The sequence below is a fragment of the Pelodiscus sinensis genome, chromosome 26 (genome assembly GCF_049634645.1).
Source record: "Pelodiscus sinensis isolate JC-2024 chromosome 26, ASM4963464v1, whole genome shotgun sequence".
Classification (NCBI taxonomy): domain Eukaryota; kingdom Metazoa; phylum Chordata; order Testudines; family Trionychidae; genus Pelodiscus; species Pelodiscus sinensis.
Genome location: NC_134736.1, coordinates 12981281 through 13008546, shown reverse-complemented (window position 1 = coordinate 13008546; position 27266 = coordinate 12981281). Strand labels below are relative to the sequence as shown.

At 54.5% G+C, this 27266-nt stretch overlaps 1 protein-coding gene across 14 annotated transcripts in view; it reads right to left on the bottom strand.

Annotated features, from left to right (window-relative positions):
• The window catches only part of PKNOX2 (PBX/knotted 1 homeobox 2), a 339410-nt gene extending 312657 nt beyond the window's left edge, over positions 1-26753 (bottom strand). For 4 of the 14 annotated variants that reach the window (XM_075909450.1, XM_075909452.1, XM_075909453.1 and 1 more), the window contains exon 1: positions 26622-26750. The gene's annotated coding sequence lies outside the window, so the exon portion shown is untranslated. Of the gene's footprint in view, positions 1-25490; positions 25602-26621 lie in introns of those variants that run through there. The other 10 variants (XM_075909455.1, XM_075909456.1, XM_075909454.1 and 7 more) reach the window with 6 other exon arrangements.
• Between the last annotated feature and the right edge of the window lie 513 nt (positions 26754-27266).

Here is a 27266-nt window from a genome sequence, read left to right as displayed (position 1 = left end):
CAGATTGATTTCACTGTTTGCAATTGGAACATGCGTGTGCCTTGAAAGTCACACCGCTGCTAACTTAACACAGTGCAAAATTCTAACAGCATCCACAATCGTAATAGGTGCAGTTCAAAAATCTGCACTGTAAGTGACACAATTCATCCAGTCAGGGAACGGAAGTCTTATAGCACAGGATTTAAGGAACTATCTGAACACTGCACCAATTAATTTTATAATTGAATACACAATTCAGAATTTGCCTTTGGCAAATATTTGCGCATTCAAACTAAACATTTGCTCATGAGCCTACATACTAGGTAAGCCCAAGTGCTTGAAGACTGGCAGAAAACAAGAGTGCCAACGCATGGGTTCACACACACGCTTGCGACAGAGATTTTCCAGCATGTGCATCGACTCTCAGCTCGAGCCGATGAACGGCCAGACACAAATACCAGTAAAACTGAAAACGAGTAGGTACGACAGCCGCCTTCTTTCTCCTGCGTCTGCCCGTCCTGCTGGGAGGTCTGTGGAACAGCAATGGCTGGGGAGGGCAAACATTTATCTGGGTTTCAGATACAGAAGTCAGGGAAGAGATCACTAGATTCCTGCTGGCAATCACTGGCTCCCACTTCCTGCCCTTCATCCGTCTTCTCGTGCCAGTAAACGTGGCTGGACCAGGCCATCAGCGGGTTGCCAGGTGACCAGTTTTCGACCCTGACACCTGAGTGAAAGGGACCTTGGCGGCTCCAGCCAGCGCCACACGTACATTTCAAAGGCCCCCGGCCGGTTCTCTTTGTGCTGCTCCATCTCTCTAGGCTTCCAAGCCTCACCACGCTGTGCTCTCTGAGGGCTTCCCCGGGCAAGAGACCATGCGCCCTATGACAAGCCCGTCTTCAGAACCCCCTTTCCCGCCCAGCCCTCCAGTCCTCCCCCCACCCATCCTGCAGGTGCAAACCTCACTTCCGGGGTGCGCCCAGGGATGCACCCTGCGTAGCTGCCCCAAAGCAGGGCCTTGTTTGCAACCCCTCGCACCCTGGGCAAGGCCGTCACATGCCCTGGGACCCAACAGACCGTCCTCTCCTGGCCCGAGGCGCCCCAGAGCTGGTGCCCAAGCACCCTTGCCAATAGATGCTCGTCTCAGTCCTGGCAGGGCGGCAGTCACTCGTGCTCAATTGCCCATTCAGGGAGATGTCTGGGTAAACACTTACACTTCCCTTGGTTAGCTGGTTAACCATGGGCGGGCTGGTGCAGATTAGCTGGGGCTGGGTCCTACCAGGCTGAGGTCCTGCTGCCTGTGGGGCAAGGGCCCTACCCGCCAGGCCCACTGTGCCGGTTAATCGAGTACCGGGTTAGCATCCTTGAAAGCCATACGCTCCCTGGGTAACCGGCCAACCTTCCACTTCCCTACGCGGAACGCCCCTTCGACTGACAGCAGCCAGCTCCCCGCCCCAGGCAGCACCCCCGCGTCCCTGTCCCACGATCACCGCTCAGCATATAACTGTGGCAGCAGGAACAAGAAACGGGCCGACTCCACCGTGATCCTCTCGTCTGGCCAGAGCCTTGCCCACAGGGAGTCCTAGAGCAGAGCCTTGACTGGTGATGGAGAAGCCCCCATGAGCCGTGGGAAGCCGTGCCGGTGGCGCCGGAGCTGCTGGCTCACCATAGGTGGAGAAGGGATGGTCTCCTGGGGAGTACAGCAATGGCCACCTGCCCTCACGAGGCCTCTTGGACACAAGGGCTGTGGCGAGTCAGTGTCCCCGGCGCCCCCTCTACCCACTTCCTGCACTAGGCCCGGGACTCAAGAGGCTGTGGAGCGTGCAACCGGAGAAGGCCAGTGGCCGGCAGGAGCTCAGCCAGAGAGCCCTGCCACGTGGCTAGTGCTCCTGAGCGGCAGCCACACCGCCAAGGCCGAGAGAGGGACCGAGCTGAGGCTGCTTCCATGTCAAGCCCAGGAAAATTCCGCTCCACCCTGCACTGTTTCAAAACAAGCAGGCCGAGGAGTTCTCATTGAGAATCTCGGCCCTCCGGGACGGAGTGTCTGGGCCACGCTTCACCCCCAGCCGCTGCGGATGGACCAGTCTAGTGCCACGGCAGTGCGGTGTCTATGGTCGGTGCCACCCCAGGCCAGGAGCACCGCGCTGCCTAGATCGGAGACGGCTGGTACCTGCCCCCTCAGTTCTGCTGCCGCGAGAACCCGTGTGGGCAGGAAAACGCTCCGAAGGACATCATCCGCTGCAAGGCGGCACCGTGGGAGCGGAGGGGGAAGCAGGTTCCTAATAGTTATGCCTTTCAGGCCTGGCCCCAGGATGCACTGTGCCCATTGGCAGCGGGAAGCCAGGTGGGTGATCCAGCCCCTCAGCCATCTGAAAACTCCAAGAAATCCCGGTACTTAGAGCATGACCTCCCGCCCTCACTGCCCCTCCGCTAAGCCAATTAATTACATCCACACAAAGACTGTCTTGTCAGCGCTCCAGCCCCCTGACTTCCCTAAGCTGCCTGCAAACAGGAAACAAAGGACTTAGCTCTGTCTGGTTTCATGACGGGTCCTGCATGTCGCGGCCAGGTGCTGGAGCGTGGCCAGCTGGGTGGGCCGGCACGCCCCTCCCCTCCCCAGAGGGGTTGTGCACACGCACTACCAGCAAGCGCTGGCGGCATGGGAGCAGCTCAGCACCCCAGCCCGGCAGGGGCCTGGCAGATCCAAGGAGGGGATCCCCGATGCCCGTCACACAAGCAAACAGGCCCATGGGGTGGGGGGATGGAAACCCGGCCCTATTCCCGGACACGTGGGGAGCGAGGACACAAGGCAAGAGGAGAACACGCCGCTGCTTGCAGGGCACCCAGGTCTCGCCCTTCGAGCCGTATGTTCTAAACGAAGCCCTTCGACTAGGCAGCCAGAATTTCCACAGCTCCTTTGTCTTGCACTGTTTGCACACCCGGCCTTGCTGCAGCGCCCAGAGGCGAGACTGCGGCTGCTTTCCCTGGGCTGAGGATCAGATGCCACATTGCTCCCAGCTTAGACAGCGGAGCCAGAGACAGCTTCTCTCCTGGTGCAGCTCGAGCTTCTCAGGCACCTGCGGCCACAGGGAGCAAATCCTCCTGGGGCGGACGCCGACTCCTTTGAAGAAATGCTTCCTTTGGAATGAGCAATCGGGGCCGTTTCCGGTCGGAAGTGGGCCTCCCTTGCTCTGGAGAGACAGGCTGGGGACACGGACACGTGGGGTGTTCAATTGTGGTTATTTTACTAATCGAGTAGTCGATAGAATTTTTACTGACTACTTGACTAGTCGATAGGGGAAGGCAGCCGGCTACAAACCCGCTACGGGTCTGCAATTGAAAAGCCAGGGCTCAGCCGGACTGCCTGCCCCGCCAGCAGCCCCTGACCATGGGGGGGGGAGTGGGGGGTTGGGACCCCTGTGGACAGTGGCTGCTGCCGGAGCAGACTCCCCTCAGAGGCAGCCGCATGGGGTGGGGGCAGACGGCACCGCAAAGATGGTGCTGGGGGGGAACCAGCCTTTTAGTCAACTAGACCAGTGTTTCTTCAACTGGTGTTCCGCGAGCAACTCGCAGGCCTGCTGCCGCCTCGGCTTTGGTTTTGCTTTTTTTTGTCTGGCAATTTTTTTTTTTTTTTGAAGAAAATGTTCATAGGTTTTCCGCATAAAAAATATTATTGCTTGGTGTTCCGTGGTCTCAAAGTTTAAGAAACACTGGACTAGAATACAATAAGCGCGGCCATTGGGAGAGAGCTTTCCTAAGGCCTGTGGGACTGAGGAGCCCCCGTCTCCATGGGCCCCTGGCTCTGTTCCCGGGACTGTTCGTGAGATTCGTGCTCCCTCGTTCCTCAGGCACTTAGGAAAACGTCTTCCCGAATACCCACATTTATATATGCAGAGACCAGCTGCTACCACGGCATTTACTCACAGCAGTAATCCCACGGACTTCCACGGGGCTTCCCAAGTGAGTAAAAGCTGCAGGACTGAATCTGGAATTTGGGGCCAAATGTGATCAGTGTCCTTGTGAAGAATAATTAACAATAGAAGCAACGGTTGCAAATTTACATTAGCAGTTTGAGACACAACTTACAGAAACTCAGCCGAACTGCCCCCCTGCTTTTAGGAGCACGTTCACTGAGGCGAACTGTCAGGAAGGTGGAGAGGAAGAAAATCAGGGGGAAATCAACTCCAGGGGCCTCCGGGAATTCTACATACCAAAATATTTCCCTCCCTCCCCCAAGCAGTTGCCTGCATGAAGAAGAACTGATAATTCTCTGCTAAATAACAAGAAGAGCAGAATAACCCTGCTAGCTGCAAGAGGGGTGGCTGGAGCCCATAGCACAGAAGGGGATAAACCCGAGAGACTGCTGCATCAATCTCCAACACAACACATTGGAAAACACTCTTTAGTAAAGAATTCCCAGTATGGGCAAAGTTGCTGTTGTCTGCGGACAGGAGGGCAAACAGCAACGTAGCAATTCTCCTGGCCACTGCTTGTGCAGTGAATTCCCGGGTTGCCACGGCTTCTGCAGCGCACAGAGAGAGGGGGACGATCTGTGAAAACAAGCCAAGCGAGCACCCCACACTGCGGGTGCCACTCCTCAGCAACTCGCAGAGTGCATCTTGGCGTCACCTCTGAAAGCGCAAGGGCTGGCAGCTTTGAGAGGCCGGGAGTCTTTCTTCGCACAGACTCGTGCCCGAGAGCCTCTCTGCACTCCTGACCCCAAAGAGACACACCAACGCTGGCAGCGGATTTAAGCCTCAAATGAAAGGCCCCAGCTGCGGGAGCCAGCATGTGCAGCGCATTAATCTCCACTCCGATTCAGGACGAGACGTGCTCTCCAAAGAGATAGGGCGCGTGCCAAATTCTGTAACAATGCATCTGACTTTGCAAGAGAGGCTCCCCCTTGAGCTGAGCCTTCCAAACTCATTACACAAAGGGACCTCTACTCGACAAGTGGAAGAGATTGCAGCCCCGAGATTATGCACTAAACCCCTCTAAGGGTACAATTAATTCTGAGAGAAAAAGCTTCTGTAATTCACACAGCGATAACAGCAGATTGCCCCGGTTATATCAGTCTGAAAAATTCTGTCCCTGTAAAAGAGAAGCCAAACATACATTGTTACGGGGAAACAATAAGATGACCTACCTTGAGATGACCTTGGCTACCTTCCAGGTGCTGTAACGGCTAGGCGACTAAGCCAGACTGTCCCTTTGACTACCCCTGGTGAAACGGCACTACTTGGTGCTTTCAGCCACCATTCCCCCCAGGGTTTCCATCCCAGCACTGGGAGGTTCGACTTTGAAAGCCGAAAGGAAGGGAAACATGTGTCTTGAATGCTTCCTGTCCAGAAACACGTGAGAGCCCAAATACGGGCAATGGAGAGGAATGGGAGATTGCTCAAGGTAACAGGCTGGCACCAAGAACAGAAACTACATTAAATAGAACAAAATGCCTCCTGGCGGGTAGGTCTATTCGCCGGTGGAATTAACTCCCAAGAAGTGGGAGAAACGCCACGAGTAAAGAAACTGAAAATGTGACAGGCCCACGCGTGGCAAGGAAAGATTCCTCCTCGCACCCAGCCTCACCCGTCCTTTCAGGGGATGGCAATCAGATTTTTCATGGCTATCGTGGAGGCTTCTATGACTTAGCTCATACTCCACACGCTTCCTGAATCCTGCCAGAAAACGAGAGGAATGCCAGCATCGTCTTCCACAGGGACTCAGCTGCTGTCTGAGGCACGTCGGTCTAAAGCAAGAACAACTCCAGCAGAGCAACACAGCTGGAGCCTGGAATGAGTGGGGCGCAGTCGGCAGGATGGGGAGGCCCACGCTTGGGCTGGGCAGTAATCACTACCAGACACTACATTAGCTAATTAAGATAATTGCAGCTATCCGATGAATTTCAATTCACTGACAGATTTGAGAATTACTCCTCACTCCTTCCCAGAAGGTAGGAGCCAGCAGTGACTGCCAGCAGCAAGCAAGCAGCTCTTCTCACGCCTAACCGGAGAGGGAAAGGCAGAATGAGGGGAAGACCATTCCGATCTCCACCGTGAGCCATGCCTGGTGTGCTCACAACATCCAGAGCACGTCAGCCTTTGCTACCCTCGTGGCACGAACGATCGGACTGCCCCAGACTAGGGCAGAGTTTGGCTATTTCCTCCCCCGGTCAAAATCTAACTGATAACAGCCACAAGCGGAAAGTCATCCACCCCCCAGCTGCCATCCCAAGGCAATGCTAGCCGCAGGAATCCTTTCCTCTCCCTGGGCAAAAATAAAGGAGCCCTATATCTTCCTAATGGTATTTACTTCAAGGTTCAAATGTCCGATGGCATGTCACCCTTCACAAGCCCCGAGTCCTCTTCTGATCCAGCATGTTGAAAAGTCGTCCGAGCTGTTCAAATACTAGGAGAAATTACAGCGCTGGGGCCTCCTAAGGAGCAGAGATCTAATGTCATCATTCAAGTCTGACGCAGAGTGATGCTAAATAAATGCAGTTTCTAGAGTCAATTTTTGACAGATTACTTCAGTTAAGATTACACCTGCCAATTTGCCTCCTATTCCTGGTTATTCAGGCTTTCCTGGTGTGTAACAAAAGCTCAGATTCTTACAGGAAAATAATCCGCCACAACTGTTTGGTAAGTTTCTTCTTTGCTGTCCATCTCTCAAAGCACTCCCGCGTACAGCACACTTCCTTAGGGCAAAACAGCTTCTGGACTCATATTCTGTGTGAAATATTTGCCAGACATTCTATTTGCAACTAGCGCACAACTTCAGAGGCATGTTAAATGCTATTTTGGATGTTTAAATGCACTCCCAAACCAACAGAATGCGTCTGTGCCCATCAAAACAGCCAACTGCTCAGCTGACAAAACGCACCACTTCCTTTTTTATATTGCTAAATGGATTGCTGTGGTGAGACATTCTAGACCTGTCAGTACAGCCGCTCCCCGAGTTGCAAACAGTTGAGTTACAACCGTTCGCACTTATGACCAAAGCTCCCATGGAGCAGTCGTAATGGCGGTCCCCGAATTACGACCACGACCCGCACTTATGAACAGCGCGGTCGCGTGTAACTCAATGGGGTCCGAATTACGAACGGATCGAGTTACAGCCAAGTGTTTGGTCCGTAACTCGTTCGTAACTCGGAGAGAGGCTGTAAAATGGAAGGAAACCAATGGCTGCATGATGCATTTCTGGGCACACGGCGCACACTGGAGCTCGCAGGGTGGGACGAATATATTTTAAAGAAAAAGAAAACTGGTGATTCAATATCCAGTCCCGATTGTCTTTGTCTGAAGCCGGTGACTCCTCAGTGGGAACAAGGAGAGGAAAGCACCTGCGGAAGAGGAGAGCGGCCCGCCTAGGCTGGGTTTGAAATGTGATGTTAGCAGGTGTGAGCTACCGAAGATGCCAAAAGTCTGCTCGAGTGCAGCCATCCTGCCTCGAGTGCACCTGAAACTGGCCACGTTAATGCTAGCCTGCCCCCAGCTAATGGGCAAACTCTTCGCCCCTGGCTAGACAAGGCCAGAAGGGCCACACAGCTCTGGCCCTCCCTCAGATGGCATCAGTAAACAAACCAGAAAGGCAAACACTGAGCCAGACTAAAACACTACCTGCCCCTGCTCACCATCACCCACTCCAGGATTCCAGTCCAGATTTTTTTTGGGGGGGGGGGAGGGAGAGGGGAAGGAGGGAGGCAGGATAATTTTCATAATGATTGCAGGGGGCTACCTAGACACCTGAAAACTCTAGGCTTTTTGCTGATCATAATTTAGAAAGTAGCTGTTAGGAGCACTGTATCTAATTTCTATTTAAAGAGAGAAAAAAACATACCAACACCAATTAAAGCCATACGCTATTTTCAGTAGAGATAAATAAAAATGAACAGAATGTGCCTATACCGTCTGCAACAGACACGCTCTGCATTACTGCCATTGTCTACCTTGTTAGCCAATTGGTTTTCACTCTCCTGAAAACGTTCGTGTAACGTTAACACATGCAATCCAAAAACGGTTTTTTTCCATCGTATTAAAAATGGGCATTTATTCTTCTACTTATTTTGGCATTTGTGTTTACTCATCACAATCACGTACGGGACTCTCTAACATTTGTCTCCACTGTTGCTATTGGTACCAGACTTGGAGCAACATTTATTTGCTTACTAATGTTAAGCTATTTTACAGAACTAACCACAAATGCAATCTGAGAGCAAGTGGCATTAACGCGCCCAATGTCTACAGCTCGGAGTTACCTGCAGTTTGTTTGAAACCAGCGCTGCTCAAGCGCATACAAGCGATACTTGCAGCCTCGAAGGACGCTGTTATTGGGCGGTACCACTCTCAGCAAAGCAGCTGCACAAAGCAGTCTGGCCACAGACGCAAGCATCAGGACGACTCCAACCAGGGCAGGTCAGGCACCACCTGCCACACTGTCCTGTAGCTTCACTAGCTCCGCTCCTCCCTTGTGCCAGCCCCTCCCCTGCGCATTTACAGAGCAATCACATCCCCTCTTGGCTCTCCTAGGCACAGGCCTCCATCCCCTGCATCATCTCAGTAGCGTCCCTGCCCCGTTTGAATGCACCTGCTTGGCCCCAGGGGACCGGAGCCTTGCTCCAAACAAGCAGCCCTGCTGGCAGCCTGCACTCCCTGGTCCCGGGGACTCTGGACCAGGGCCGGCCCACAACATATTGGAACCTGAGGGGGGAGCTCAAATGACGCCCCCGTGTCCCCTCGCTTGGGCCAAAACTTGGAAAGGTCTCGACTCTGCCTCCTTCCTGTTCTGCTCCTCTCATGGGACTGCAGAGAGAATACGTCGGCACCAGCAGCAGACACAGTTGTCTACACTCCGGGTCCTAGTGCACCCCCCCCCCCCAACAGTCTGGCACCTGAGGCGGCCACCTCAGTTCGCCTCGCAGAATCATAGAATACTAGGACTGGAAAGGACCTCGAGAGGCCATCGAGTCCAGCCCCCTGCCCTCGCGGCGGGGCCAAATACTGTCTAGACCATCCCGGATAGACATTTATCTAACCTGCTCTTAAATATCTCCAGAGATGGGGATTCCACAACTTCCCTGGGCAATTTATTCCAGTGTTTAACCACCCTGACAGTTAGGAACTTTTTCCTAATGTCCAACCTAAACCTCCCTTGCTGCAGTTTAAGCCCATTGCTTCTTGTTCTATCCTCAGAGGCCAAGATGAACAAGTTTTCTCCCTCCTCCTTGTGACACCCTTTTAGATACCTGAGAACGGCTATCATGTCCCCCCTCAGTCTTCTCTTTTCTAAACTAAACAAACCCAATTTCTTCAGCCTTCCCTCATAGGTCATGTTCTCTAGACCTTTAATCATTCTTGTTGCTCTTCTCTGGACCCTCTCCAATTTCTCCACATCTTTCTTGAAATGCGGTGCCCAGAACTGGACACAATACTCCAACTGAGGCCTAACCAGCGCAGAGTAGAGTGGAAGAATGACTTCTCATGTCTTGCTCACCACACACCTGTTCATGCAGCCCAGAATCATGTTTGCTTTCTTTGCAACAGCATCACACTACTGACTCATTCAACTTGTGGTCCACTCATGGCAAGGCCAGCCCTGCCCTGGACCCGTGAAGAGCCAGGGCGCAGTGCTGTGAAGGCAGCCTGGGAGGGAGAGAGCCAGATCCAGAGGGGACCAGAACTGCTCTGGGCCGCTCTGCGTCATTGGCCGAGCAAAGGGCTAGCGCTGCGTGAGGCGGAAGAGCTATGCCATGGACTCAGGAGTGCAGCAGCCGGGCCTGGTTTCAAAGCCTCTCGGACACGGGGGGGATCCAAGATTCAGCTCCGACGGGAGCGGTGCTGCCCTTGCCCTTCCCACAGAAGAGACTCTGGGCAAGAACAGGGCAGGGCTGACAGAAGACAGGCTGAAAACGGAGCAGGGAGGAAGAGCGGAAGTTCTACTGAAAGAACCAGGCATGAGACCCTCTCCAGGGCAGCCACTTCCTCCAGCCCGTGGCTGCCAGGGGCTGCTCCTCCACGCCCCAAACCCACCCCCAGAAGCCCTTTGAGCAAAGACACTTACTGTGCCCCTCTCAGGGCCAAAACCACAGTCTGCTGCAAAAGGCAAGTTCAGAGACTGCCCCTAAGAGGCGGAAGATTGCAAACCCGCGACATCGCCGCACCCCTCACACGCCACCAGCTCCCCGAAGGGGGACAGATACCTGCACGCCCCTCTAGCAATCCTTGCATGGTCACTGCAAACAGGACACAAAAGTCAGGTGGGAAAAATTAACCACCTGAAGCAGTGCAAATACAAATGTCACCACCAAGAGATGCGAAATGACTTTACCGTCTTCCGTGCCCCATGGATTAGGGCCATTGCCTTTCGTTCATGCAGGCTGAGGGACTCGCGTTCCCTTGCAGCTTTAAAACGGTCTAAAACAGTTTACACAGCCCGGCATGGTTGGAGTTTGCTGGGAGATAAGGGAGCTTGTAATTGCTATTCTAACACGAGCTGCATAAGCTTGGAGGAGTGTTTTAAAACATTTTAAGGGTTTTATAAAACTACCAAATGCCTTCCAACAACCTAAAAATGAGATCTCAAAAGACTAGCCTTGCTTCCATCAGACAGCACGGCTGATCAGATAATGCAAGGTTCTTGTATATAATGCTGTTGAAATGAAACATATATTTGAAGGGATTAAGAGAATTAGTCTGAAAAGTTTTGGCTTGCTGCGTGATTCCCGGTGCTGTTTTGTCAAGAAGCACCATTGTAACAATGTGAATGACTTCTGCAAGGAGCTACAAACGACACCTTGAGAACATGCTGTCCCTCCCAAACTCTCTGCTGGACCAGACAGCGTTTGGCTTTGCTCCCTGTATTGCTCTACATTACATTGCCCAGATTTCTGATGCAAATAATGTGACAAACTAGCCCCCAAGTACACAGGTAGAGTTTCGGCCAGCCATGTACTTGGGGCAGCCCCAGCTGCTCTGTGAAAGTCAACTCTCCATCCCCATGTAGACAACCCCCTTGGCCCCACACTAGGCAGGAAGCGTTGGCAGGGCAGATTTTTAAACACTACAGAGCTAGCGATAGAAGAAGTGAGGATTATCCCTCCAGCTCCACTTAAGTGCTGGTAGCACCCAACCATCCCTTATTTGAAACCACTAGGGAGCGTCTGGGAGGTACCCCCAAAGTTTGACCATTCAGGCAGTAAAATGTGTAAAGTCTTTGGAATCCATCTTAAAGATATTGCTTGGGATGCTGCACCCCCATATTTTTGTGGAAACGCGTTTGAGTATGAACATACGTAACTCACATATGCTTCATGCAAACTGTGCCATGTGGCCGGTCACTGAAATGCTTGTAATCTGCTGAATGTTTATATTTTATTTGTGTGCCTGGATCATTCTTGTAGGTGAAGTTAGAAAGGAGTCATAACCCTGCTTATTAATCTACAGGTTGAACCTCGTTAGTCTGGCACCCTCGGGACCTGACTGATGCCGAACCAGAGAATTTACCCAACCATGGGAGGTCAATATTGTGTAGCAGCATGACCAACACTCTCACTGCTTGCTGGGCTGTTACATTTAGAGGTAAATTAGAGCTAAATCACAGCACAGAGTCCTGAGAGCCAGGACTGGTGAATGTAAGCAAACTTTATAGGACCGCGGGAAATGTGGCCACACCCATGCTAAGTGGACATCTGGCTAACTGAAATCATGCCAGACCACAGATGTTGCTGGACCAGAGTGTGCCGGACTAGTGAGGTTCAACCTATAGATCTTTTCCTGAAAGCCATTAGTGGTACTCAAGGAACTGAATAGCTCCATGCTCTAGACAATGGTCTGTCACTAGTTTCATTTTTCCTGTAAGTCTGTAGGATGGTCGGTCCAGTCAAGATATGTGACCAGGTCACCTGATGCTGGAACCCATTTTGAATGTGGTACTTTTCCATAGGGGGTATGAACGGCTTGAATCTGGACACAAAAGGTTCCAGCCTTGGGCAAAATCTACATCGAGGCAGGGAGCCAAACCGTTGGGGAGTTGGAAGATACTCCCTGCTTACCACTCAGATGACAGCTGGAAACATCCAAAACTGAACGGGGCCTAAGCTACGAGGCTGCTTAGCTTGTGAGAGACGATCATGAAAACTACTGTTAGGGTAGAAACTGCACATAACAAGTTTCAGAGAGTATCCAGCTTAGCTGGCGTGTTTTGTTTTATTTAGCCTAGTAACTTACTTTGATCTGTCGGTCATCACTTGCAACCACTTAAATCTTACTTTTTATACTTAATAAAAATCGCTTTTATGAAGAAACCGCGGGTAAATAATTGATACCGGGAGGGGAGCACAAGATCCGTGCAGATCTCTCTTGCACTGATAAAAGGAGCAAACTTTACGAGCTTTCTCTGTGTAAAACTTTTATACAGAGTGAGAGGGATTTATCTGGGGTTCTGATCCCATTGACTGGGCACCACAGCCGAGCTGTTCGCAGTGTCTGTGTTACTCTCCTGGGGGGCTGTGACCCCAACTCTGGGCCTTGGCAAGCGGAGACCAGAGCTTCTGACCCATCAGGACAGGGCGGTGGAGCGTCCTAGAGGGCAGGCAGGCTCAGTGGTGTGATCAGCCCATCAGGGGACAGTCTGAAGGGGAGCTCTGTGACCCAACCTGTCAAGCTGGGTCGAATGACATTCTTGTGTCTTCCCCTCAGGTCTTCAGCCCATGGCTGGGCCTCTGCAGGGAGAGCGCTCCGGGCCCTGAGGGGCAGAGGGGCAGTGCCAGCTCATTCTTCCCACTGCCACAGGTTTCATCGCTTGCGGCATAGGTGCCCATTTCCATTCTAGCGGGGGTGGGGAGGGGAGGAGTGCTTAACCCCCCCCCCCAGCCACTCACCCCTTCCCCCAAGCCTCTGCCGCCCTCCCTGAACCCCGCGAATCTGCTGTTCACAGCGCTCCAGGAGCACGGGGAGGGGCCGGTACGTGGGGCCGCCCATGGAAGAGAGGCAGAGGGCTGCTCCAGCACGGGGGGCTAGTGACAAGAGCAGCCAGACTGAGTCAGACCAATTGCCCGTGTAGTCCAGTGTCCTGTCCAGATAGCAGCCATGGACGGGTGCTTCAGCAGGAAGGAACAGAACCGACAACCTCCAAGTGAGCCGCCCCCATCGTGCATTGCCAGCTACTGGCAAACAGGGGCTAGGGCTGCACAAAGCATGGGGCTGTCTCCCTCCCCGACAGCCACTGAGCTACCCAGGAATTTACAGAATTCTTTATGAATCCCAGTATAGTTTTGGCCTTTACAGCAACCATGGCAAGGAGTTCCACAGGTTAGGTGAGCACTGTGTGAAGAAGTGCCTCCTTATGTTTGTTTTAAACCTGGTGCCTATTCATTTCATTAGGTGACCCCCAGTCCTGGTGTTATGGGAAGGAGTAAATAACACTTCCTTGGTCACTTTCCCTAAACCATTCATGACCTCTGCCATATCTTTCCCTTGCCCCCTTAGTCATTTCAGGGGATAACCCAACTTTCCCGATACTAGGTAAAATTCAGGGAAGTTTAAACAAACAAAGCTAAGCCATTCGTACTAGTGGTGCAGCAATATCACTTCTGTTAATAGTGCCACGGCTACTGCAGGAAACAATTATAGATCCGCCTCCTGACTTCGGGTGATGTGACTTTAATGGCCAAACTCCTGCTTTGACACGCATTCTTTTCCAGTGTAGCTGTCATGCAATAACAAGGCATTGGCAGGCCTGTTTACAGGAAAACTGGGATTTGCAGCGCTCGGCATTTCACAGGTGAGAAACCAGAGCTCCGCACTGCTCAGTTACCAGTTTTCAATGAGATGTAACTAATTTATCGACAGTACAAAGCAGCCCCCTGCAGCAGCGGAAAGGAGGAGCACAGCCCCTGCTTGCAGAAAGAGGGGTGTTTAGCTACACACAGGACACTTTCCTAATCCACTGTCGTTGTGTTGCAATCCGGTGCCTCACAAACACGGTAGTGCAAACCAGCACCTATTATCACACACCCTCACGCTGCCCTGCTGCCTGGCATCTGTAATCTAAAGAGCACTGGCGCACCGCACGCTTGCCGGACATTTTAACCAGCCAGGGACAGGAAATTGCAACCAAACGCAGCTTTCACCAGCGAGGCTCTTAGTGAGCAGGGTCACACACAGGACAGATTTCCTGCCGGCGGCACAGCTGCGGCACTTACAAAGGCCTAAAACATGGTGGCCATCCAAGAGCATCTCTTCTTTTAGTTACTGACATCCCAGTCAGAGGCTACTTGTGGAAAAGGAGCCAGCACCGTGGTCCCGGCCCAAAGGGAAGAATAGTGATGCTGCTGTCACAGAGCCACATTCGGGTGGGAGGGGACTCCATGGATGTATCGTATCTGGCCATAGAGCTGCACTGCTCCTCTAATGCAGTTAACTAGGATCTTCCCTCAGAGGCAGGGGTGGCCGGAAAGCAGACACCCATAGTAGTTATGTGAGGAGAAACTCTGCATCAGACAACGGCAAAAACCAACAATGGCAAAGTCACAGCGGTAGCCTGGAGGCCGCCGTGGGGCGAGGAGAGAGTTTATATGGAGACATACCTATCTCATAGAACTAGAAGGGACCTTGAGAGCTCATTAAGTCCAGTCCCCTGCCTTCACAGCACCCTCCCTGACACATTTGCCCCAGACCTCGAAATGGCCAGTTTGAACTCTCAATCCTGGGTTTAGCAGGCCAATGCTCAAGCCACTGAGCTGTCCCTCCCCCCCCCCCCCCCCCGAGAACGTGGATGATGATGAATTTCCGCCTCCTGCATGACAACCAGCCATCGGAGAGGGTAAGAACACCACTGCCAGGAACCAGAGTACCTGGGTTGAGGGGAAGATACCTGTGCATCCATCCCATCCCACAGGCTCCCGGACCGGTCTCCGGAGCACCCTCTGTTCACTTCTACCGATCCCCAGCAAGGAGGCATTTGCCACGTCTGGCAGGAGATGAGGCCACAGCGTTTCCTTGGCGTTCAGTGGCGCCGGCTCCCAGAGCCAGGTGACTGCATGAGGAACTTGGCTTTAATGGACGAAAAGAATAAAAGTTTCTTGCTCTTAGGAGCTCAGGAACAAAAGCTCAAAAACGTTCCCCCCTAACGACATCACAAACTAAAGCACAATACCAATCCGAGCTTTATTTTTAAAAAAAAACACCTGATTTTTAAGCCAATCTCTTCATTTTGAGGGACCTGAGTCATGGTGTTTGAACACTTGGGACTGATAATACTGTGCTCAGCCTGACTTTTCCCTTCTTCATTTCATCTCATTATTGCTCGTGTTGTTAAGAAAGGAGCCCTGTCCGTCAGCGTTAGTTCTGCATACCAAACCCTAAACTCCTGCAAATCAGGTTCTTGGAATGAGGTGAAAGTTTCTTGTCAATCAGAAAGGGCATCGCATCACGGAAGAATGACTCTCAGCAAAAGGCAATGTTTTGGCTCTGTCACCCTGGCAAGCCTTTAAAGAAATGCTCGCCCCCTTCCTTCCAAGGGCTCTACTTGTACATGCTTGCAAATATTTAACAAGTGCTAATTCAAACATTCACAAATGTTAGCGCCTAACAAGAGAGCTGACAAATGTTTAATTCAATTCACCAACTTTACTTTGTACATGTCAGCTCTGTCTGGGAGGCATGGGACTATAAATGTTCCAAACACAAGCTGATGAAATCAGTAAAGGAGCCAGGACCACATTCTGATCCCGTTTACATGGCTGTAAATCCAGAGCAACCCCATGGGAGCCAGTGGAGTGGTCCAGACGTGTGGTACCGCAAGGATGTGAGCATGGGCTATTGTCTACGAGGCTGCGTGTTGTGTGCCAGGGCTGTTGAGAAGCAACCATGTGCATGCTCTGCCCAAAGGCAGCGGGCTCCTACCCTCGTGAGAAAGGCTGTTTTCTGCTGGGGGCTGTCTGCAGTGCCACCCTTGGAGACAAAACGAGGCTTTAGCCATCGCCCAAGCTGAGACAGGCACATTCATTTCCCCCCCTCGCCACGGACGAAACTGTTTGCAGAGCTGTAGCCATTCTGACCCATGGGGTACGTCTAAACTACATGGCTCCATCGATAGAGCCATGTAGATTTGTTGTTTTGGCAAAGGCAAACGAAGCCGCGATTTAAATGATCGCGGCTTCATTTACATTTACATGGCTGCCGCGCTGAGCTGACAAACAGCTGATCAGCTGTTTGTCCGCTCAGCGCGCTAGTCTGGACAATCCCCTGCCGACATCAAAGCCCTTTGTCGGCAGCCCCGGTAAACCTCATCCCACGAGGAATAACAGGGCTGCCGACAAAGGGCTTTGATGTCGGCAGGGGAGTGTCCAGACTAGCGCGCTGAGCGGACAAACAGCTGATCAGCTGTTTGTCGGCTCAGCGCGGCAGCCATGTAAATTTAAATGAAGCCGCGATCATTTAAATCGCGGCTTCGTTTGCCTTTGCCTATGTGTCTAATCTACATGGCTCTGACGACAGAGGCATGTAGTCTAGACACAGCCTAGGATATTAGCAGGAGGGGGTGAGGTGGTGTGACGGCGCATTGGGGTTCCCCCGTCTCCTGCACCCCGAAATGGCACAAACTGACTGCACCAGACGGTGGAATAGAGGAAGTTTATTGCCTCTCTAGGATACAGCACAGATGTAATCTGGTCACAGAGCTGGGCTAGGATGCCTCAGGCCCCCTTGAGATGGGGGGAGACTGGGCCCCTAAACTCCAGCCCCTTTCCCTAGGCTGTCTCCTCCATGCTCCCAGACAGCAACTAACTAACTCTCTTCCAGCCCTGCTCCCCAGCCAGGGCAGCATTCCACCTTCCTTTGTTCCTCTCCATGGGGGGTGTCTGGCCATACCGGTTGAGAGGTCCCTTTGCATAGTGACTCATCCTGTTTTGCTGGGTCGTGGTACCCACGGCAGCCAGTGGGGGTTACCCCAGAGCCAGCAGCATAGAAACCAGCCAGGTACCCTCACTACATCACAGGTGGTATCTTTTATTGGACCAACTTCTGTTGGAGAAAGACAAGCGGTCAATCTCTCTGGGAAAGAACGGTCAGTTATTCTCAGAGACCACCGTTATTTTCTCTCCTTCTCACTGTTGTTTTGAGTTGAAGTCTTAACCGTCTGACTAATGATGCCACGAAATAATTTTTTTCTAATTAGAAGGCATTTGTTCTTAACAGGATTCCAGTTCCAACTCTCATTAGGGAGAAATCTGCTCTGTGTACACTAATCACATATTTAACCCCTTCTCCAGCTCTGTAGCAGCTCTCCAGGATCAGGCTAATGATCGGTCTGATCTTCAGGCTGGCGGAGGGTGGTCACTTTAGAACTGAATTATTCAATCGCCCATGTGAAATCAGCTAGAACCCAGAGAACAATTAAAGATGCTCCTGACTTAAGCTCACATAAACCTCCGGGGGCAGGGGAGGCCAGAAATGCCTCTGTGCTGGGGGTTAAAAAGGAATCCCGCGTAGCGCAGGCGCCAACCCCAGTCCGGATGTTTTCAGATCATGGGCCAGATGAGAGAAGTCGAAAACGCAAGAGAGTCGCTCACAACCCGTTGGATGGCGAGAAGCCAAGCCAAGCCTAAGCAGCGGCCCCTTCCCCCCACCCTGCTCCACTGTCCCTCCTGCAACCCGCAGGGCACCAGCCAGGGTCGGGAGGAGACAGGGCAGAGGAGATGGCCTCATGCAGGACTCCAGGCCTCCGCAGATTGCCATGGTCGGGGGGGTCTCTGTTGACCTTGAGACATCAGCCAGGTACGATCCTAGTGCCACTGTTCCCAGAGGGGCTCAGCACCCTTGTGGCGAGAGGGCTGCCGATGCTTCTACACGTGGGGGGCGGGGTGCTGCAGATGGGCACGATCTGGCCCAAGGAGCTATTTTGTCCCACGCTGCCCTTGGCTCCCGCCGAAGTCGTTCCTCTTTTCTCGTTTCCAAGTGTAGCATGTGCTTCCCACCCAGCCTGCCCCCACGCTCCTGCCGCCAGCAGCCCCGAAGCTTAACCCTGCAGCCTGGGGGAGAGCGGGGCCCCGCCTACTCGGGAACATCTTGAGAGGCTAGGTAGGAACAGGGCTCACCGCAGATGGAAGCAGCTTTGGTCTCCAGAGCCTCACTGCAAAGACTCCCCGTGGGGACGAGCCTGCGGAAAGCTGCCCGGTTTCACTCTGTGGAAAGCACGCACAAGGTTCACTGTTCCTTCAATTTACAAGCAATTCTTGCTGGCTTGGGCTGAAAATCAAACCGTAGCAAACCTGCAGCAGCTCCCTCAGCTTCCAAGAGAGGCCCAGCCACAGCAGAGAGCCACAGACCCTGCTGCACAAAAGCAGCACCGAGGATCATCTCTGTAGCGACTACACAAGGAATGAGGGTCAACGTCCTACCCCGCGTACAACCCTCATCCTGGAGCAAAGTACGCAGCCAGCGTAGTCCTGTGGCCAGAGGCCAGCAGAGCCCCTTTTCTTGTAGGGTGTCTGGATCCCAGTCCCAGAGCCCCCCGAGGCTGCGCCATTCGCAAAACCTCATTTCAGATGCTGCTGGGTGAACCAGACCATTCGCCAAGTTCCAGTTACTGGCAACGGAGGACGGGCTCCGATCACTTGTCGCCATCCTGCTGCTCTTCATAAAAATTAATTTCACTCGAGTTTTATTTGTGAGATGAACTTTCCTCTCCCCCAGATTTGGGCATGTGGGTTGGCGCTTCAACAGTAGCTCAGATCAGGCACCTGGAGAAGTGTCTAAGACTTGCAATAACTACCCCAAGGAACACACTTGTTCTGTTGAAGGGTTGGAGCCATTTTCTGCCCCATTTCCTGTTCACTACTCACTAGGAGGCTCTCAGAGCAGGTGCCAGCTTATGCCAACGCCCCCGAAAAACACACAGCTGGAAACCAGCCTGTTTGTACTGGTAACGGACATGAGAGTTCAGGGAAGAGAGAGTTCAGTTGGCACAGACAGTTCTACGGTGGTGAGGAAAGCTCTCCAGCTGACAGAGCTGTCCACACTAGGGGACAGGTGGGTAGAATTAGGAATTTCACACCGAGTGATGCAGTTATCCCAGGAGGAGCCCGTGGCGCAGACCTGGCTTCAGTCAATACATCTGCAGTTAGTATTATCAGGTTGGCTCTAAGGCTGTGTCTAGACTACATGCCTCTGTCGGCAGAAGCATGTAGATTAGGGTTGTAGGCAAAGGTAAATGAAGCCGCGATTTAAATGATCGTGGCTTCATTTACATTTACATGGCTGCCGCGCTGAGCCGACAAACAGCTGATCAGCTGTTTGTCGGCTCGCCGCTAGTCTGGATGTTCCCCCTGTCGACATCAAAGCCCTTTGTCGGCAGCCCCGTTATTCCTCGTGGAATGAGGTTTACCGTGGCTGCCGATAAAGGCCTTTGATGTCGACAGGGGGAACGTCCAGACTAGCAGCGAGCCGACAAACAGCTGATCAGCTGTTTGTCAGCTCAGCGTGGCAGCCATGTAAATGTAAATGAAGCCGCGATCATTTAAATCGCGGCTTCATTTACCTTTGCTGAACAAACAAATCTACATGCCTCTGCCGACAGAGGCATGTAGTGTAGACGTACCCTAAGAGATGTCTGAGGTTTGAGATCTGGGATGTAAGTGACTGATCCTCTGGGACCAGGAATAAGCTGGATATGTTTGGGATTTGACGGGGAGGGGCATCTGGCACCATGGCAGGCTTGCTTGGGTGGTGAGATCATCCCACAGGGCTGTCTGGCTTCATGCTAAGGCTGGTATCACACTTTGGAAGTTCACACTTGTCACTTGAGTGGTGAAATTGTCATCTGTGCCCTGCTTTGTGCTAGCCTGCCCTCGGGTTGGCACCCACACTCGTGGGCCTCTCCAGTCAGCCTGACGCCCTGTTTCCTCTAAATATCGGGACATACACCGGCTGATTTTCACTTCACCCTTGTGCATATGGAAAAGCCGTTCTTCAAGGAAGTGACGGGACAGGAGAAATGGGGAAGGCAACTCAGCAGAAAGACAGACAGACAGACCGACAGACAGACATGGATTCATCTCATTTTCCAATTATTTTATTTTTAAATCAGTCATGGAATTGTCCGGATGCATTTGTGTTAATTCCCGCCCCCCGGCAGAGTCTTTCTGGGCAGATTTAGGATCCCAACGGGCTCAATCTAGGCTCCTAACCTGTTATCATTCTTCTGGGACTCCCCACCAACTGGGAAAGGCTGACCCCGTGCTAACTATGCGCTTGTTGTGTATTGTATGTACTTACTGTAAGTGGTAGGAGCTACTGGTGGCTGCCGTTGTACAAAAGACAAGAAGGGACCCTGGGAAGAGACTAGAGGCCTAGCTTGTTTCTGTGTGTCCCTGGATGTTCTCGTTCCCAGGAGCAACCTCACAACACTCACCAGCCCTTCTGCTCCATCGAAGCAGCCAGCAAGCACGCCACTCCAAAGCCGTTAAATTCCAGTCTCCACCCTCCAGGGCCAGGCAGCATGCTGCTGTCAGAGGGGCACAGCCCGCAGGAGAACAGGGTGAGCAGCTGCAGCCATGAAGATTCAGGGCAGGGTTTGGAGTCAAGGGGTGACACTACACACCAACGTACGGATCTAGCAAAGTCGTGCATTGCCCAGGCCCCTACGACTCTGGCACAGGGAAGGGGTCCGGTGTGGACACCAGGAGGCTGGAGACATTTTATTACGGTGCCAGCGATTGCCGCTGGCCATAAGATCCTTTGATTTTATCAGTCACCGGGATGGAACAGTGAGAAGTGGCGTTGAGAGCAGGAACTGCCGCGCTGGTTGGTGCTGGCTAGCACTGCCGGGCAGTGAGCCCACCTCAGCAAACAAGACCGCAGAAGGGGACATTGTCTGCCCGTGGACTGGCAGCAGCCAAGGGGCTATCCCCGATCCACTGCGCTGCACCAGGACAGCAAGAACCCTACGGCGCTTGTAGATGCCTCTAATAAAGCCGTGCAATGCGGTCATGACCTCAGTGCTGCCGACTTTCCCTGGCTACGTGTGTTCTTGTTGCCTGTGTGTTTTTCTGGACATTGCACGTCACAGCCTGGTTTTATGACCAGTTGGGGCAATGCAGAATTAGACCATTATCCATACTGCACATCAATGTAAAAATAAGACCCAGTCTTGGAAAGGAACCCCAATTGCATAGGGGCTAGTTCATATCATTCTGAAACTTACCGCATATAGCCTGTGAACTCTGCCTATGTGAACACAATACACTGACAGTTAGGGGCAAACGTCGGGAGGAGACGCAAGTGCAATCACGTAAGGAGGGGGAAAACCCCAAAGCCTCAGTCTGTATTTGATGGGACTCCTCTGATTCCCACCAGCGTCCGAGGCAGTATTTCCACTAACTTCCCAGGTGCAGAGCGAGCCCTGAGACAGCCCCTCTGGTCAGACATCAGCGCTCCTCTTCCAACAGTTCAGACCAAAGGCCACTGGGTCCCTGCCCTCTAAAACGCTGCTGTTATCTTTGTAGGGCCAAGAGCACCTGGCATGCAGAGTAACAACTTTGTAGAGTCCATTTCTCCCACCCTTGTTCACATGGAGCCGCAGCGTACAGTCAGCCCCAGAACCCCCACTGGCCCCATAGCAGAGGAAGGGTGACAAAGGACGGCAGAGTCAGACCCTTCATTACTGAGCCTGCTAGACTGAGCAACAAAAGCCATTAGGACCTGGGGAGAATGCACATGGAACATCGGGAAGAGGGGAATCCGACGCCTCCAAGAGCAGACAAATGCTATTGCAATGCACAGTTGGCACCCAGGGTGTAAGACAGATGTAAGAAAGCCAACTAACTCCAGTCACCCACTCCTCATGGCTCATTTTCCTGAAGGTGACTTCAGCGTGAGTTTCGCCATGGAGCAGAGTGCACTGAAATAAGGAATCCCCACTTACGAGCCACGGGCAAGTCTAGGAGAGTCACACGCAACAGCTTATATTCCTGTGGAATGGGACTTCGTGGGACAGCCTCACAACGCCACTGACCCTCCCGGCCATTCCAAGAGTGAGCCCCCGGGCCAGCAGACAAAAAGAAATTGGTTATTTTAAAGGAAGTTCCTCCAAGTCCACGCAGGATGGGAAGGGCCAAATGCAGCTCTCCAGCTGCTGGTCAGCCCACCCTCACCCCTAGAAACTGCTGTGCAAGCAAAGAGCTCAGTGGCAAGGCCAGGAAGCACTGGAACGGGAGGCAAGGGCAGCGCATGGGTGTTCTGGTGGATCCCAGAGCTGCTGATGCTGAGAACTCTCCTAGCACAAACGGAGCCAAACAGAACAGGGAGATGTGAGCACACGAGGCCGATCTGCCTCTCCTGAGGGCTTAGGGACCGAGCAGGATTTGTCTTTGAAGCCAAGCGATACCTGTCCAGTGCCCCAGCAAGAGACGCACCTGCAGTTTGATGATACGGTTCAAAGGAGTCACGACAGTGTGCCACAAATGCACACACGCCCCAACACGCAAACGCACATACCAACACAAACACACACGCCAACACGCATACCAAACCTCAAGCCAGGCTGTGTTCTGAAACCCAACTGAACTGGACGCTCTCGGGGTTATGCCCACCCTTATCCATTCTGCTGGGGGAGTCTCTGAAGAAACCTGCCCCGTTGCTCAGTCCGATCGGCTCCGACAGCTCAGGGGTAGCTCACTAACAGTGAGTAGCACGGCTTTAAATGCCTGCAGCACCTGCCATCCTAGGAGCTCCCAAGTTAGGACGGACCTCGGCCAACCCATGCAGCCCCCTGGTGCCCATTAGCTCTCTCCTGACATCCCATGGGACAGGGGGGTGAACTCCATATTCTGGCCCCATTCCACCTGCCCTTCCTGCCCCCCACTGCCCTCCACGGCTGGAACGGGGCTGTCCGTCTTCCCTGCCCCTCTGACCAAACAGTTAGTGCTGCTGGCATAGGGAGCAGAAGTGAGGAGTGGGCCACACTGGGCAGGGTCGGGGCCCGGGTTTGCAGTCCCTTTGCAAGGACTGGGCGGGGCAGGGCCGGGCAGAGGGAAGACCGCCACCTGCTGAATCACTAACTGCCCCTCAGTTTCCCATCCCAGCACCACGCAGACTCCACCCTGCGTAGCCTTTCAGATCTGTGGTGTGTGCTTGACGACAGAGAGCCGGGCCCTGCCTCTGCCGGTCCGGAGGGCTGCCAACGCCTTCCCGCCGGTGTCCTGTCGCAAAGGCCACATCGCTGGCCCCTCTGCCAGGGGCGCAGTGCCCCACGCTGGAGACGCAGGGGTTGAACCTGCACTCTGGGCAGAGGAAGCCAGGCCCCTCACTCCTGCCGAGCACGCTCCAGCTGGAGCAGCAGCCCAGTCCAGCTGCATCCAGGGAGGGAGGATGCACGTTGCAGGTGCCTACCTGGAGCTGAGGCCAAGACCACGGAGGCCACGCCTGCCAGGGTCTGGACAGACACTTGGCTGCGGTGGATACCTGGGGACATGGGAACGGCTGGGAGCATCACAGCCCGGCCCCAGCAGACAGATGCAGTAGGGCAGGCCACTGGACGATACGGCAGGAAGTAACCCGGGGGACGGAGGAGCCAAGTCAGCATGTTTCACTTGGATTGCTGCTGCCCCCACCCCGTAACGAGGACACTTGCTGCTGAGAGGGCCCTAGGCTGGGACCTGGTGGAGGAGGGAGGCCTTTTCCCCCAACCCAGCCACCCCCACTCACCTGGGTGGTGGCCCATCAGGCTGCATCATCCTGTGAGGGCAACCATTTGGATTCTGGCCATTGCCCCATGCAGCCCTGAGGGGAAGGGTGGCCACTGACACAGCTCCATAAGGGAGGGCAACTGTATTGACTCTGGCCACTAGGCAAGACTGCCCAGAGGCGAAAGGCGGCCAGGCGATCTCAGCCCTGGGCTTGTAACAGGGAACAGGCTGCACTTGCCCCACAACACCCTCCTCTGCTCAAAGTCCACACCAAGAGGATACCAGCTCAGGACAGCCAAGACTCCTCCCGTCTCTTCCACCTTAAAGGGCTCGATTGTCAGAGGACAAGTACGTCGGCTCTTTCTGACAATCCAGCTCCTTTAAGGCAACCCAGGGCAGGGGCCCAGAACCGCTGATCTCCGGAATATCTTGTCCAAGGGCTCTGGAGCCCGATGACACTACGGGCTAAAGCTGCCAGTGCCTCTGCTACCTGTTTTATTACGGGCATCTTCTGAAAGGAGACGGGTCACTTCACTTTGACCCAGTGCTCAGCACGGAATCAGGGGAGGCCTAGGAAGCAGACTGCACTCCTGCTCCCTCTGGATCTGCTGCTGAAGTGGAAAAGTCACCATAAGACTTTTAAAAACCAGGTGGGGATCTCTCTCTTGAGCATCTCATGACCCAGAAACCCACTGTCCAATTCACCTCACGCTGAGCAACTGATCTGTGCTTTGGCCTACTAATTCGGAGGCCAATGTGGCGCTGAGCTTTGTTTTAAGAGAACAGGAGAAAGAGTCAGATTTTGGCTGATAATGGAAATCCAACTGCAACCTTAACCGAGCAGTGCCTGCTGCTACCCCGCAAGGAGTCCCACACACTTTCCACTCAACTGTCAAAACCGCAACAGCAGTAAAACCTGCAGGTCAGAGAAGTCCAGGGAGGCCGTTCAAAGTAACGTCTGAGGAGCAGAGCGTGTTCGGTAAGGCCAAAGCGAAACCGAATGTGTGAATAAATGCAGAGAAACAATGTAAAGGTGTCTGGGGTTCATACCTTAAAGCCCATTCTGAGGTCAGTGCCCTCTTTAATAAACAAATCCACAACAGCCCAACTGAAACGTGCTTTACACTGGCACCAAGCATTTCAGAGCTGGCTACGGAGCGCTTTCAAAGCCAGTGTTATTTACAACAGCAAAACTGCTCCACCTCACATGTAAAATATATTCCCACTCTCACAAGACTTGTCAGAGACAGCTGCCTTCCCCCACATTCCAGCCAAAAATAATAACAGAACAGAGCTGTTTGGAGGAGACTTAATCTAATCTTCATTGCTTCAGTTTTAAAATATCCTGCCTGGTTTGGGGTTTCTTGTTACACGGAGGGATGTGTTTTTAGTGAGATAGAGCTTAGCTGAAAGGCCCTTCAGAGAAGCTTCATGTAACTAGAAACCAGGGAAGGCCAACTCTGTAGCAACCTAAACAAAAGCCTCTAGGAGACACAGCTTTAAGCAAACTGCACTCGAGCTGAACTTTTACAGCCCTTGCTGGTGTTAATGCCACTGGGGGTTTGATTTAATTTAAACTCTGCACCAGCTCTGAGTCGCAGCTACTCCAGATTCTCCCGACACATCTACAATATTTGTAGAACTCGGGTTTGCCCCGGTGGAAGGGACCCAGGCTCTGGCTGGCCTGTTACTATTTGGAGCCAGAGCTCTCTGTGCCTCCAGCTGATACCCTACCGCAATGGCACACTCCCGGAGAGCGCTCTCGCTCCTGGCCGCGCCAGGGCAGTAAGTCCAGCGCTTCCCCCGATCTCCAGCCCGGCATCCCACTCACCCTGGCTGGCTCCCGGGGAGAGCAGGGCTGGCGTGTTGCATCACCACAACGGGTCACGTCCACTGGGGAGTAACAAGTCCCGGAGGAGCCCCGTGAGCAACACGGGAACCGGCTCGCTGCAAACCCGGGCCTCCCGACAGTCCGGAGGCGGCCGCAGCCCGCCCAGGGGCAGCCAGCGGCCGGCTCTGATTGGGGACGCGGCTTCCCCGCGCATCTCATTCAACCCCCGCCGCCCGGGCACCGCAGCAAGTGCCGCGCGCCCCGCACGGGCAGCCGAAGGGCCGCGGGGCCGGGCTCCGGGAAGGCGGCGCTGGGTCGGCGAGGGGCGCCCGACCCGCCTAGTCGCGCCCCAGCCCGAAGCCACGTCGGGGGCGGCTCCCCCTGCACCGCGCGGGCCGGGCCCAACCCGAGCGCTGCCCGCACCCGCGGCAGCTCCGCTCGGCCCCTTCGGGCTGCGGCGCGCCCGGGACAAAGCCCCGGCGACGGGCGAGCTCCGGTCCCTGCCGCCGCCGGCGCGCAGCGCTCCGCGCCCAGCCGGGGCTCGCTCCAGCCCAGCAGCGAGCCCGGCCACGGTGGCCGGAGCCCCCACCCAGGTGCCCGCGGGGCGCAGCCGGGCTCCCCGAGGCGCTGCCCCCGCCTGCCCAGCCGAGGGCTCCGCCGGCGGCATCGGCCCGGCTCGCCACGGGAGACCCGCCCGCGGAGCGCCGCCAGCCCGGCGAGCCCGCACCGCCGAGCCCAGCCTGGGAGCGCCGAGCTCGCCCGCCCGGCCGGGCTCCGGTCCTCGGCTCCTGGCCCAGCGCCGGGCGCGAGCGAGGCTCCCGGGGGAGCGGGGCCAGCCCGGCGCGTGGGACCGGCAGGGAGCGGAGCCGCCCCGCGAGCAGCTGGCCGGTCCCGGGCTCCCCCTTCCGCGCCGAGCGCGGGCCGGTCCGCAGCCCCGGCAGCGCGGCTCCCGCACCGGCCCCAACTCCGCAGCCCCCGGCCGGCTTGAGAGCTGCTCCCCGCACGCCCGGTCCTGGCTCCCCATCGCCCTCTGCCCCTTCCCCGCGCCTGCCCGGCAGAGCCTCTGCCCGGCTCCCTCGCCCGCCCGGTCTGCCCGCCCCTGGAGCGCTGCCCCGCTGAATGACAGCTTACCTGCACGCCAATCTTCATCACACTGACACCGGCCGGGCCGCGCAGCCTATACTCACCGCCCGCCGCCGCGCGTCACGGCCCCGCCCGGCCCGGCCCGGCCCGGCCCCGCCTGGCTCCCCCTAGCGGGCCCGCCTGCGCCAGCGCGCGCTCCTCGCGACCCGGCGGGGCTGGGGACCGGGGGCCGGGGCTGCGGGCGACTCCTTCCCACGGGCGCTTGAGAACGCGCGGCCGGCCCAAAAGCGGGCAGGGGGCTGAGCCGCCGAGCCGAGCCCGGGCAAGGCGGAAACCAGAGGCGCCCCCCGTCCCGAGGGGGGCTCCCGGTACAGGTTCGGGGCAGTGGCTCTCAGCCCCCCACTCTGCACGTTGCCCCAATGGAAAGGGCTTCAAGCAAGGCTGTGCTGCCGCCCCCCAGCTCCTAGAAGGAGATGCTGTGAATGCTTCCCTCGCTTGAAGGTTTGGCCCCCTACAGTCACTGCTGAGTGGAAGCCTGTTCTTTTACACTGTTGCATGGAAAACAGCATGCTGCAGTTATAAAACAGAGACCAAACCATTACAAACCACAAAAGGGAGCTGCTAAATTCTTCTGCCCTTCCTTTAAACAAAGTTATTCCTGGATTTGCCCCTCCATGAAGCAACACAAATAAA